The sequence below is a fragment of the Pleurodeles waltl genome, chromosome 8 (assembly GCF_031143425.1).
Source record: "Pleurodeles waltl isolate 20211129_DDA chromosome 8, aPleWal1.hap1.20221129, whole genome shotgun sequence".
NCBI lineage: Eukaryota > Metazoa > Chordata > Amphibia > Caudata > Salamandridae > Pleurodeles > Pleurodeles waltl.
In genome coordinates, this window is record NC_090447.1 from 1,518,091,580 (window position 1) to 1,518,106,192 (window position 14,613).

Genomic DNA, 14,613 nt, shown 5'->3' on the forward strand with positions numbered 1-14,613 from the left:
CACTCCTGACAATACTGGCCCTAATCGGCACTCACCGCAATAGAGACTTGTTAGACCTGACAGCCTTAGGGTGGTCACCCCTAACTTTTTGCCTGCCTCCCTCCACTTTTTGGACACTGTTTTTGCTGGCTTTTAGACTCTGCGCACTTTACCAGTGCTAAAGTGCATATGCTCTCTCCTTGAATCATACCTGATAGGACTATTAATTTACTTATAAGTCCCTAGTAATGTGCACTTTATGTGCATAGGGCCGGTAGATTAAATGCTACTAGTGGGCCTGCAGCACTGGTGGTGCCACCCACTTAAGTAGCCCCTTTTCCTTGTCTCAGGCCTGCCATTGCAAGGCCTGGGTGTGCAGTTTCACTGTCACCTCGACTTGGCATTTAAAAGTACTTGCCAAGCCTAAACCTCCCCTTTCTCCACATATAAGTCACCTCTAATGTGTGCCCTAGGTAACCCCTAGAGCAGGGTGCTGTGTGGGTGAAAGGCAGGACATGTACCTGTGTAGTTTACATGTCCTGGTAGTGTAAAACTCCTAAATTCGTTTTTGCACTACTGTGAGGCCTGCTCCCTTCATAGGCTAACATTGGGGCTGCCCTCATACAGTATTGAAGTGGTAGCTGCTGATCTGAAAGGAGTAGGAAGGTCGTATTTAGTATGGCCAGAATGGTAGTATAAAATCCTGCTGACTGGTGAAGTTGGATTTAATATTACTATTCTAGAAATGCCACTTTTAGAAAGTGAGCATTTCTTTGCACTTAAATCTTTCTGTGCCTTACAATCCATGTCTGGCTGGGCTTAGTTGACAGCTCCTTGTGCATTCACTCAGACACACCCCAAACACAGGGTACTCAGCCTCACTTGCATACATCTGCATTTTGAATGGGTCTTCCTGGGCTGGGAGGGTGGAGGGCCTGCTCTCACACAAAGGACTGCCACGCCCCCTACTGGGACCCTGGCAGACAGGATTGAACTAAAAGGGGACCTGGTGCACTTCTTAGCCACTCTTTGAAGTCTCCCCCACTTCAAAGGCACATTTGGGTATAAAACAGGGCCTCTGCCCTACCTCATCAGACACTTGCTGGAGAAGAAACCTGAACCAGAAACTACATCCTGCCAAGAAAAACTGCCTGGCTATTCAAAGGACTCACCTGTCTGCTTTCTACAAAGGACTGCTGCCTTGCTGTTGGCCTGCTGCCTTGCTGAACCCTTGTCTGGCTGTGAAAGTGCTCTCCAAGGGCTTGGATAGAGCTTGCCTCCTGTTCCCTGAAGTCTCAGGAACTAAAAGACTTCTCTTTTTCACTTGGATGCTCCGTGCGCCGAAAATTTCGACACACAGCTTGTTCCGCGGCGAGAAAAACGCCGCACACAGACGCTGATCGACGCAACGCCTTCGGGACAACCTGAACTTTGACGCGCGGCTTCGCAAGGACAACGCCGCCCGACCTCTAGAGGAGAAATCGACGCGACGCCTGCCGTGAGATCGTAGTTTCGACGCGCAGTCCCGCCGAACGACACGCAGCCGGAAAACAAGCAGGAAAATCCACGCACAGACCCGGGACATCTGGTAATCCCCGCGATCCACAGAAAGACTTTCCGCGCGCCGGAAAACGACGCACGACTTCCCCGCGTGAAAAATAACGACGCAAGTCTGTGTGTGCTGGGGAGAAATCGACGCGCGCACACCCTTTTTCCACGTATCTCTTCTTCTGTGGCCCTCTGAGGAGATTTTCCACTCCAAACCAGGTACTTTGTGCTTGAAAGAGACTGTTTGCTTTTTAAAGACTTAAGACATTTTATATCACTTTCCAGTGATATCTCTACAAATTCACATTGCAACTTTATTTGTTTTGACCTACAATTATCCTGATAAATATTATATATTTTTCTAAACACTGTGTGGTGTATTTTTGTGGTGCTATATGGTGGTATTGTATGATTTATTGCACAAATACTTTACACATTGCCTTCTAAGTTACGCCTGACTGCTCATGCCAAGCTACCAGAGGGTGGGCACAGGATAATCTTAGATTGTGTGTGACTTACCCCGACTAGAGTGAGGGCTTTTGCTTGGACAGGGGGTAACCTGACTGCCAACCAAAAACCCCATTTCTAACAAGACTCATATATAACCTATATCCGTTTCAGGAGATGGACCTGTTGGTAAGAACCAGAGAAAATATAGAAGCCATTTGCTGGTTGGTTTAGTTTTTCCCCCTGTTTTTTTCCCCATAGCTAGAAAAGTGATGTCCACCAGATGACACTGATTTGTGATGTTAATGTATTTGACCTAAGTACGTTAAACTTAATAAAAAGATCTTAATCCTAAAACTACGTGCCAGAATACAATGCAAATTTTTAATGAAAAGCTGACCGTAGGACACCTTCTAGAAACCTATATTGAAAAGAAAAAAAAGGAAAATATGTGACAGTGTTACCCAGAAGGCTGCCATTGAAAAGGAAAACTTAAAACTGGCACTGTGCTTTTAAGAACCTCACAGCCGCTCCTGTATCCCATCGTGCCCCACATTTGACAGGCATTTCGTTTTTTCCAGCTCCTTCATTTAGAATCCTGAAGCAGAGCTCTCTGTGTTTTTCACTATTTTGTCAGGAAAAAAAAACATATAAAACCCTTTCAAATTGATTTCATTCACAGGTACCAGTATCTGCTGACTGTTAGCCTGATATTTGACTGAAAATCATTTTTATTTCGGTCTAAAAATGCCTTCACTCTTTGTGAAATGCCCTTCATATGGCAATAAAAACGCACAAACTGACACTCATGCAGTTTGTATTGCATGCCTACCAAAATCTCATCACCCCGATTCCTGTTCTTACTGCCAGAGGCTTTCCAACCGTACTTTGAAGAACAGAGAAAAGATCAGGCTGCATGGACTGCAGGAGAGAGGATCAACAAGGTCTGGTGGAGGTGGCAGTATTGTACATCACCCGGAAGAGTGGCAGTCCATTACCAAAGACAGATGGGCCTTGAATATTGTACAGGGTGCCTATTCTCTTTAAGTCCCTTCCTCCAAACGTTCCAACGGCAAAAACATCCCGATATCAGATAGGTCTCTTGCAGTCAGAAGTCAACACCCTAATGCTAACAGAGGCTGTAGAGGAGGTCCAATTCCAGTGACTTTCTAGTATATATTAAAAAAAAACAAAGCAACAATTCAGACTCTCAGAATTTTAAACAAATAGATGCACTGAGAAAAACTCAGGATGTTGACTCTACACCAAATTTATCCACAACTGCAGCAAGAAGATTGGATATGTGCGATAGGCCTCCAAGATACACATTTCCATATCCCGATTTCCACGTAACATTGAACATTTCTGTGTTTCAAAGTAGGATCTCAACATTATCAGTACAAGGTACTCCCATTCGGCCTCAAGTCAGCCTCTCGAACATTTTCAAAATGCATGGCCATTGTTGCAGCATTCTTAAGGCGAAAAAAGATCTTTGTGTATCCTTATCTCAACGACTGGCTGATAAAGAGCTCCTCTCTATCATAAATAAGGGAGCATTTTCACATATGAAGAGCACTGGAGGGGTGGGGGGGACACGTGGGCACACAAAATACACCCTCAGCGGCACAGGGGCGGCCGGATGCAGTGTGCAAAGCAGACGTCGGGTTTTGTATTAGTTTCAATGGAGGGAACCGGGGGTCACTCTAGCGGTGCAGGCAGGGCACCACCTGGGCTAGGCAGAGGGCCGCCTGTGGGTCACTCCTGCACTGAAGTTCAGTTCCTTCTAGTCCTGGGGGCTGCGGGTGCAGTGCTTGGTCCAGGCGTCGGGTCCCATGTTGCAGGCAGTCGCGGTCAGTGGGAGCCTCTGGATTCTCTCTGCAGGTGTCGCTGTGGGGGTTCAGTGGGGTCGTCTCGGGCTACTCACGGGGTCACAGTCGGCGGGGAGTCCTCCCTGTGGTGTTGGTTCTCTGGAACTTGAGCCAGGGGCGTCGGGTGCAGAGTGTGAAGTCTCACGCTTCCGGCGGGAAGAGTGAGGTCTTCGAAAGTTGCAAGATTGTTGCCGTTTCTTGAACCGAGCCGCTGCTCACAGGAGTTTCTTGGTCCTGGGGTTCAGGGCAGTCCTCTGGAGCTTCAGAGGTCGCTGGTCCCTGTTGGACGAGTCGCTGGTTGCAGGTTTTCGAGTCAGGAGACAGGCCTGTAGGGCTGGGGCCAAAGCAGTTGTCGTCTTCCGTCGTCTCTGCAGGGCTTGTAGGTCAGCAGTCCTTCTTGTTTCAGGTTGCAGGAATCTGACTTCCTGGGTTCAGGGGTGCCCCTAAATACTAAATTTAGGGGTGTTTTTAGGCCTGGTGGGCAGTAGCCAAAGACTACTCTCTTGGAGGATGGCTACACCCTCTTTGTGCCTCCACCCTGAGGACGCGGGCACATCCCTAATCCTATTGGGGGAATCCTCCAAAACTAAGATGGAGGATTTCTAAAGGCAGGGGTCAGCGCAGGGCACCTTAGGGGCTATCCTGACTGGTGAGTGACTCCTGCTTGTTTTTCTATTTATCTCCTCCAGCATTGCCGCCACAAGTGGGGGCAGTGGCCGGAGGGGTGGGCCTCTCCACTAGCTGGGATGCCCTGTGGCGCTGTAACAAAGGGGTTGAGCCTTTGAAGCTCAACGCCAGGTGTTACAGTTCCTGCAGGGGGAAGTGAGAAGCACCTCCACCCAGTACAGGCTTTGTTCCTGGCCACACTAGAAGTCGGATTGGTATTCAGGGAGCATCTTTAAGATGCCCTCTGGGTGCATTTTACAATAAATTCCACACTGGCATCAGTGTGCATTTATTGTGCTGAGAAGTTTGATACCAAACTTCCCAGATTTCAGTGTAGCCATTATGGAACTGTTGAGTTCGTGTTTGACAAATTCCCAGACCATATACTCTTATGGCTACCCTGCACTTACAATGTCTAAGGTTTTGCTTAGATACTGTAGGGGCATAGTGCTCATGCACATATGCCCTCACCTGTGGTATAGTGCACCCTGCCTTAGAGCTGTAAGGCTTGCGAGAGGGGTGCCTTACCTATGCCACAGGCAGTGTGAGGTTGGCATGGCACTCGGAGGGGAGTGCCATGTCGACTTGATTTTCTCCCCCCCAGCACACACAAGCTGTGAGGCAGTGTGCATGTGCTGAGTGAGGGGTGCCCAGGGTGGCATAAGACATGCTGCAGCCCTTAGAGACCTTCCCTGGCATCAGGGGCCTTGGTATCAGGGGTACCATTTACAAGGGACTTATCTGAGTGCCAGGGCTGTGCCAACTGTGGAAGCAAAGGTACAGTTTAGGGAAAGAACACTGGCGCTGGGGCCTGGTTGGCAGGGTCCCAGCACAATTTCAATCATAACTTAGCAACAGCAAAGGCAAAAAGTCAGAGTGTAACCATGCCAAGGAGGCATTTCCTTACAGTAGCATGCAGCAAGAAACGGCGAACACAGGGCCAGGTGCACCCTTTTACGATGGCTCCCATCATGAAGGGCAGTAGAGGGCTGGCTAACCCTTGAATGGGAACACTCAACTTTTTGTCCTGGAAGGCAAATGGGGTCTTAGACAAGATCAAACATGGTTCAGTTCTCCGAGCCACACTGAAAACGGAAACAGATATTGTACTCCTTCAAGAAACACATTTATTGGGAAATAACTGCCCCTTCCTAATTCACAGGGGGTACTCCCAGGCTTATCATGCAGGATTTCACAGGGGATCCAGGGAAGTGGCAATTTTAATTAGAAAACGCACTCCACTGATCGCCACGCAGACGTGGACAGACTACCTGGGAAGATATGTAGCTGTCATCAGGACTCTCCAGGACAGGCCCATATCAATCTTGAGCACCTACACTCCCCGACCACTGACGATGGGGTTCCTGGCTCAGCTGGGTGGAATACTCAAGGAATTACCAGAGGCCCCGTGAATAGCAGGGGGGCGAAATTAATGGGATGTGTAATGCACGGTTAGACTGATCCTCAGGTGGGGCGAGTGGAGGTGTGTCAACACCGTTAGCAACGTTCATACAAAATCTGAACTTAGCAGATGTCTGCAGGGTACATCACCCGAATGAGAGCAGATATACCTTCTACTCTGGGGCGCATCAAATCTTCTCCAGACCGGACCACTTCCTCCTACCTGTGGAGGAGTGATCCTCAGGTGGGGTGAGTGGAGGTGTGTCAACACCGTTAGCAACGTTCATACAAAATCTGAACTTAGCAGATGTCTGCAGGGTACATCACCCGAATGAGAGCAGATATACCTTCTACTATGGGGCACATCAAATCTTCTCCAGACCGGACTACTTCCTCCTACTGTGGAGGAGTGCCATGGGGTGACGGAGGTAAGACACTTGGCAAGAGGTCCATCAGACCACTCTCCAATAGAAACAACCTTGACCTGGGGAGGAGAGGGGACGAGGGCTGAATGGAGACTAGACTGGTGGCATCTTAAGAGGGATGATTTTAGAGACTTGTGTAACCAAAGAAGTGAGCAATACTTCCCGAGAACCGGGGCTCAGTAGCCTCGCGGGAGGTAGGTTGGGAGGCGCAGAAGGCCAATTTAAGGGGCGAGATCATTAGTTATGTGAAAGGTCAGAGAAAGAAAAGCAGGCAGAGGATCTGAGAACTAGAGGGGAGAATTCTGGATTTGGAGGACCGCTTTGTATCACGGGACAGGAGGACCGACTACAAGTTTGTCGTAGTTGGACTCTTGCTCTAGGCAAGACTGCTGGTTTTACGATGACAGTACTAATGTTTGTAGGCGACTATGCCTATCCTACAACAAGTCGCAACTGTCGTCCCAACCCTTCCAGCTCACAAGCAGTGCCTCACAAAAACCTCAAACAGTAAAAGGTGATTTGTGGTAGCCTTTATGCATGGACTCGAGAATATCACATCTCAGGGAGTGTTGTGGTTAAATGGAGAGTACCCTTTTCTCACATTAACAACATGTCTCAGTCACACACAAGCAATGAAGAAGATGCAGTAAAGTTTCAATAAGTTTTATTTAATACAACTGCAATCTGCGATAAGTTGCATGGGCTGCAATGATTAGGATAATGAACAGCGCAAGAAATAGAATGGTAAAGACAAGAGTCATTATTATAAAGAGCCCCACCATCTTGGAATATCTTGAATAAACATGCTAAATAAAGAAAGGCCCAATACCCTGATGTTGTTTATCTGATTTCTAACCTAACGGAGAACTAGGCTTGTTAAACCTAATCTGCCAATGCCATGTTCATGAGAAGAGCCCCCAACCTGCGTTACCTTGGAGTGAGGTCTCTAGCTCAGACTCCGCAGACTGGGTCAGCGTCAAGGCGACGTGCAGCTATCTGTTAAAATTTGGAGTATTTATACAGATCATCTTGGACGCCTGACGTAGGTTTGTTCGCAAATAATAGGTAACCAGGCATGCTTGGGACGGTAATTAATATAAACAATTCCCTCAAAAGCGTGAAGAGGGAAAGTACCCAATGTGAACACCTACAGTTTGTTTGTCTTTGTCGCTTGACCTTGACGCCTTAGCGCAGTGGCAGTGATAATGCAAAACTATAACAAATGGGTTGACTATAAACAAGGAAGCCATCTTAGAAGAATTAATTAAATAAATAGGCTAAGACAGAGCAAGCTAAGTAGGTTAAAAGTCACTAGGTGACGGGGGCATGAGTCGGCCAGGCTAAGCTAACTTCTGTATCCCATATAAAACAAACTAGGATTCACTACAAGATTTAATATACACGCAGATCCTGCTGCAGCAGGAATTAACACAAGGGGCACAGGCAGCTTGGAGGGCCACCCGGAGCAGAATCTACCAATGGGGGAGATAAGGCCAGTAAAATCCTGCATTGGTTATGCACTCCCAGGACGGGGCTGGCCACTATCCCTTATATGCAGGTGAAAGATGGGTCAAAGGTGATGGGACATGGGCCAAGCATTTGCCAATTATTACCAGGGTCTGTGTCGGGCAGTCCCGGCGAGTCCACGTCTGGACCTCCGTCAGTTTATCCAAGATCTGCCAGTCCCAAGCCTCTCAGCAGAAGATAGACTCCTTAGAGATGGACGTTTCAGTGGAAGAATTGAGAACAGCGTTAGGACAATTAAACTCCAGGAAGGCACCTGGGCCGAATGGTTTCCCACCCAAGTACTGGCGCCTAGTATGGCAGCATACAGGTCGACCTATGTTAGAAATGTTCCAGGAGGCCTTGAAAAAGGGCACATTGTCTCCGGACCTTAGGCGGTAGACAATGTGGTACTACCCAAACCGGGTACTGCTGGTCACCGCTGTGAAGATTTTTGACTGATTTCATTACTAAACTCAGAGGTCAAGGTGTGGACGAAGATGCTGGCCAGTTGTCTGGGGAAAGTAATTGGTCATCTGGTTCACCCAGACCAGTCCAGGTTCATGCCAAAGCAGGCTACAAGACATAATCTGAAGCGAGTGCATAATGCCATTACCTTGAGTGAGTCAGTGGAAGAACATAGGGCTTTAATGTCCATTGATTTCCAGAAGGCCTTTGATTCCGTTGACTGGGCATACATGTTCGCCCTTCTGTAGAGGATGGGTTGGGGACCCAGATTCATTAGCTATGTACGACTCCTGTACACAGACCTTACAGCCAGAGTACGCCTGGGAGGACAGGTCTTGGAATGGTTTCTGGTGGAAAGGGGCACACATCAGGAATGCCCCCTGCCCCCCCTGCTGTTTGCAATAACAATAGAGCCGCTAGTTGCTTGGGTGCAGGATGACCCATTATATAGGGGGTTCCAATGGTAGGACACGGTGAGCGACAGGATATCGCATTACGCCGATGATGTGCTTCTATACTTAGGTCTTTCTACAGAATGTATGGACATTCTCAGGAATGACAGGCATCCTTCCACTAGAAGACGGTATGCATTCAAATTGAAAAGGTTCTACTTGTGGTGTACACAGAAGAGTTACAGTCCAATTCCATGTCAAGAAGATGTCATTATTCCGTATCTGATACACTTAGCTAAATCAGGGTACACCTTGCAGCCATTACAGCTTACAGGAGATCTCCATCTCAAACATCTTCCAAATACCAGTAATAAATGATTTTCTTGAAGGTCTCAAAAAGGTGTTTCCCCCAGCCAGGAACCCCTCTCCTCCATAGGAACTAAACATTATACTTTCCAAATTGATGGGGCCTCCATTTGAGCCACTCCATAAAGCCTCTTTGCAACATCTCACCTGGAAAGCATTTTCTTTTTGTGGCTATTACTTCAGTCTGTAGAGTAAGCATAATTCAAGCTCTGTGTTCGGAGTTACCTTACACTGTGTTTCATTCCAAGAGAGTTGTTATGATGACTCATCCTAGTTTCATTCCAAAGGTAGTATCAGATTTTCTCATCAATCAGAACATATTTCTGCCTACTTTCTTTCCAAATCTACCTAATCTAGCTGAGGCATCACTACATTCACTGGATATTAAGAGTGTTAACATTTTATTTAGATAATAATAAAAGTATTAGAAAATGGACTCACCTTTTTGTAAACTATACTCCTGTGATAACAGGATTAGCCTCATCTAAACAGTCTATTTCCAGATGAATTGTTTTGTGCATTATACTGTCACATCATCTAGCTAACACACTGTTACCCGTTAGATCTAGAGCTTATTCTACATGGGGAAAAACTGCAGCTCTGCTGAGAAATGTTCCAATTGCTGACATTTGTAAAGCCGCTACCTGAAAATCTGCTCATACATTTACTAGGCATAAATGTTAAGATTCTGGTACTAAAGCAGATACATAAGTAGGACAGGTTTCATTGAGAAATCGGTTTGATTAAAGGTTGGAACTGTTTAAGGCTTCTAAGTCTGTTCTTTGTGGGATGGGCTTGCTATTCTATTCAGTGCTTATGACTACTGATGAGGATCCCGCGAAGAAAAGGATAAATTGTTTACTGGTAATCCTAGTTCTATTCCAGGGGAATCCTCTTCAAAAGTCATAAGCAACCCATCTACCTCCGTGAACGGAGGCCATTGCAGTTCTCAACACTTTCTGTATACAGAATACTTTTATTTTGCCTCTCCATAAAAAATGACCTCACCTGTGAGGCATGATGGGCTACAGGGGGAGCTGTGAGGTTCTTAACCCCTTTCCCGCCACAGACGTAATAGTTACGGCCTATGGCGCGGCGCTGAGGCGCCACAGACGTAATCATTACGTCCTGCTAGAGGCTCTCGGGGGAAGCGCTAGCGCTCACCCCGAGGGTCATCCCCCCACTCTCCCAAGGGCAGGGATGGAAGGGGAATCACTTCCCCTTCCACCCAACATCCCCTGCGACATCTGATGACATCAGCGCACTGACCTCACCAGAGATCGCCTCCCATCACGCTGGAAGCCTGCTTCCACCACAATCCGAGAAGAAACAGATTTGTTTCTCCTCGGTACGGGGGCAGGGGAGGTCAGAGAGGCATGAAAAGGGAAGGAAAGGCTTCTCCTTCCCTTTTCATGTCTCTCTGAGCATTCCTGCAGCATGATCGCATAGCGATCATGTTGCAGGAATGCCACTAGACACCAGGGATTTTTTTTGTTTTTTTGTTATTGGGATATAAGAGGAGTGACCACTTGGGCAAGGGTCGCTCCCGTGGGTGGCATTTTTTCTAAGGCCATTTCTCTTTCTCCCCCAGGGGCAGATCGACCTTTATTAATTAGGCCAATCTGCCCCTGGGGGGGGGGGGGGGGCAGAAGCCATTCGACACAAGGGATGTTTTTTTTTTAATAATGTTTACAAGGGGAGCGACCCCTTAGGCAAGGGTCGCTTACCATGGGTCAATTTTATTATTAGACCTTTTCTACCCCCCCCCCGGGGGCAGATTGGCCTATATTAATTAGGCCGATCTGCCCCCAGGGTAGGCAGAAGCCACTAGACACTAGGGATTTTTTTGTTTGTTTATATTGATAAGGGGAGCAACCCCTTAGACAAGGGTCGCTCCCCTGGGGGGCAGTTTTATTTTAGGCCATTTTTGGCCCCCCTTGGGGACACATCGGCCTATTTTGCTTAGGCCAATCTGCCCCCATGGGGGGCAGAAACCACTAGACACCAGGGATTTTTTTTTTGCGCCAATTTCACGAAAGTGGAGCAATCCCTTAAGCAAGGGTCGCTCCCCTGGGGGGCAAATTTATTATAGGCCATTTTTGCCCCCTTGGACGCAGATTGGCGTATTTTTGTAAGGTCCATCTGCCCCCAAGCGGGGCAGAAAGCCCACCAGAGAAGATTTTATTTACAAAAAAAAGAAAGGAGGGTGGGGATATGGCCATGCCCCCACCCCAAATAAATGGGGACAAAGTTGTTCTGCCCGCCCGTGGGCAGATGGGGCAATTACCCCTGATCCACTCCCCGGGGGGTAGAAAGCCTACTAGATGGCAGGGAATTAGTGGGGTGGTGGCTACCTACCAGCATGGGCATGGTTATGCCCCCACCCCAACTGAAGGGGGTAACAGTCTCAGCTCTCCCCCACACAATAAAACATCTTATCCCACGACAAGCAAGAGGGCATTTGATTATTTTGGTTTTACATTTGGGCCATGAGAGCATGTTTAACTCTCAAAATCGTCCCACTTGGAATGGTGAGGGCTGCACTTTTTGGAAACTGCCATGTAGAAAAATCTACAAGACCTAGACACATCTGAAAACGAAACATCTGGATGAGTCCAGAGTGGTGTGCTTTACACACACCCGCATCATTTTCTTACACACAATGCGCTGCAAACCTCCAATTTTGCTTGAAATCAAACAATTTTCCTACATTTTTGAGATGGAACCTTCCGGAATCTGCAGGATTCCACAAAATTCTGCCCCACTTGTCAGCCCAAAAACGTTTTTTTTTTTTCAAACTGGCCTTTTGGACCCGCTTTGGTTCCCCCTCATTTTTTTACCTGTTTTTGGCTCTTCCCAGTCATAGGCACTGGGCCCACCTACACAAGTGAGGTATCATTGTTATCGGGAGACTGAGGGGAATGTTGGATGGTAGGAAATTTGTGCCAGTGCAGTGATCCCACACTGAAATGCAGGGGAACTTTTCAGGTCATGGTCTGCTTAGCATTTCAAAACTTATAGGCAAGATCCGACTTAAGGATGGACAACATATTCTTAAATGTGTAGTGGACAAATGGAGCCTGTAATCGGGGCTACCTAGACCTGTGGTCAAAATGTAAAAGTGTAAGGTGTGTGTTGAGGCAATCTGAACGTTATTGCAGATGTTTGTCAACTGCATCCATAATAAGACATTTTAAATATTAGACTCATCATGTTTTTCTAGAATAAGTTAACCTTTTATGTAAATTATGGTCAAATCAGGTTTTACGATAATGCATGGTAAATTGGATACATTTTGGCACATGTTAAATCAAATTCAAGCATAGTTCCTTTTATTGAGATGTTTTATTTAACGTGATTTTTATTGAGTTCGAGGGATTGATATCTATTGTGTGATTATTGTTAAGGCCGGATAGGCTAATAACAATTAAATAAATGGTTAAATGGCATCTGTAATTGAGAAAATAGATGAACAGAAGTGTGGAGAGGGTATTTTATGGCCTCTGTTCACAAACCGAAGAATGAAGCAGCCAGGATCTTTAGCAATTGATGGTGAAGTTATAAAAAGGTTGTTAGCGGTTGAGGTTGGTAAATGAGGTAGGGAAGGACCAACACAACAGTCAGTTGAAGATGGTGTAAAAAAAAAAAGAAATTGTGTAAACTCGAGGGCGATTATCACAGGAAAAAAAGCGTATTTTCTAAGTCTGTGCAAGTGGTTAAGATGATTATGACCAGTGCAACCTGTAACTGTACCTCATCCTCAAACCTGAGGATGTGCAAACCAGACATAAAGCGCTGCACAGGGAGCAGCAATTAGAATGATTTGGGAGTTGTGTGTTGTGATGAAAGGGGCATTAATGAAATATAGTGTAGCATTGTTGGCATCGCCCTATATATATTACAGTGCATGTGTGCTCACAAATATTTTCCCAAGGAGCAAAAAGTTTGGTCTTTAATGTGATCGAAGCCAGAATTGATGCCAGCGGAGTGAGGTTGGGCTGGGGGTAGGTGGCAGTAAGGTGGGTGTAGAGGAAGCAGAGCATTATCTAGTTGCTGAATTACACAATGTGAAACCAGAAAACCTGCATTAATCCCGGCTTTCCTACTTTATCAAATTGTGTCATCCTAGGCAATTGTTTGTTTTCACTTTCATTCTTTTTTCTTGATTATCACATATGAGGACATATGAGGACCTCGAAATACGCGACTTCGGGGTGCGTGCTATCCAAAACTCTCTTCTGTGGTTGATTTAATAAACTATTTTTTTCGTGTATAACAGGTACCCAGATCACCTAAAGAGTGCACATAACAACTAACATGCCTCTTAGCTCACTATTGGCGTTGAGTAAGGGTGGGTGAGAGAATTAATGTTTCTAAATTCGTGTTTGAAAACTATCACTATTAAATTAATACTTTTCAACCAACTGATAACACATAACCCAGAAGTGTAGCGCCTCGCTTCTAAGCTGACTGAAGACGCTATGTGCATGCAGTTACACTCGGCAGCTGCGCTGAATGAGCCCCCTGACAGCCGCCTCACAGAGGGTTCAGCGAAAGTGCTTCCAGTTTGGGGGTGACATGACACCCCGGCAGCGCTGGGCAGCCGTGCTCGCTCCCTTCTCCCCGGCTGCTCCTCAGAAAGGAGCGGGTGAGGCCTCGGGAGAGCGGGGAGTGGCTCGTTAAGCCCCCGCGGTGGATCGTTGCCCGTAGCAGTTCCCCGGTCTCGTACCTGGGCGGCGGGCACTGGCGGGCGCTCTTCGCCCCGGGGAGCCCTTCCTCGGCCAGCAGCAGCGCGGGGAAGGAACCCTGCCTTCTCCTCCACGGCAGAGCCTGTCACGTGACTGATGCGCCAGGTACACTGGCGCTACCTCCGCTGACCCGGAACCGGAAATCACCCCACCCGGACCGGAAGTAATTAATAGCGAGTGAACGGGTTACGGATAAGCACACTTACTGCAAGACTGGTTGGGTTTCCTTGACTGTGGACAACACTCACTGCTGCCTTTGAGGGGAATGGAGCGCTTTATCCCGAACTATGCACCTAGCAATGTACGCCGTTATTTGTGCACTGTTATTCTCTTAGTCACGCCCCTTCTAGAGACCGTTATCTTTGAACAGTAGGGTTGTTACTGGCGCTCTGTTGGAATAAACTGCTGACTAAGCGCACGGGTGAGGAAACGAGAGGAGCTTTATTTCGGTGCTCACTGCGGCAGCGAGGTTGACATCCAGCAGCCGTTTAACCGTATACAGCATAGGTACTCACAAACCTTTTGCCAGGAGCTAAAATTACGCCTTGGGGGCTATTGGTGTAAAAAAAAAAAAACATTACTAGACAATGCTGTATTTCGAAGCCAGATGTAAGTACAAAGTTACAAAGCTAGATATTTTGACAATACATTTTTATTATCATACAATAGCGTTCTTAAGAGGCATTGAATGGTAATCCTCGCTAACCAGATATTCAGCACAGGTTTAACTAAGGCCGAAAAATAGGTACATCAAAGAAAGATATACTAATAATTTATTTTACACTTCATGTCTCCTATTAGT

General features: G+C 46.9%; 1 protein-coding gene across 1 annotated transcript in view; it reads right to left on the minus strand.

Moving 5' to 3' along the window:
- LOC138248858 (zinc finger protein 420-like) overlaps nt 1-13,913 on the minus strand; it is a 33,270-nt gene extending 19,357 nt beyond the window's left edge. The window contains exon 1 of the mRNA XM_069202816.1: nt 13,793-13,913. The gene's annotated coding sequence lies outside the window, so the exon portion shown is untranslated. The remainder of the gene's footprint in view (nt 1-13,792) is intronic.
- Nucleotides 13,914-14,613: the final 700 nt, after the last annotated feature.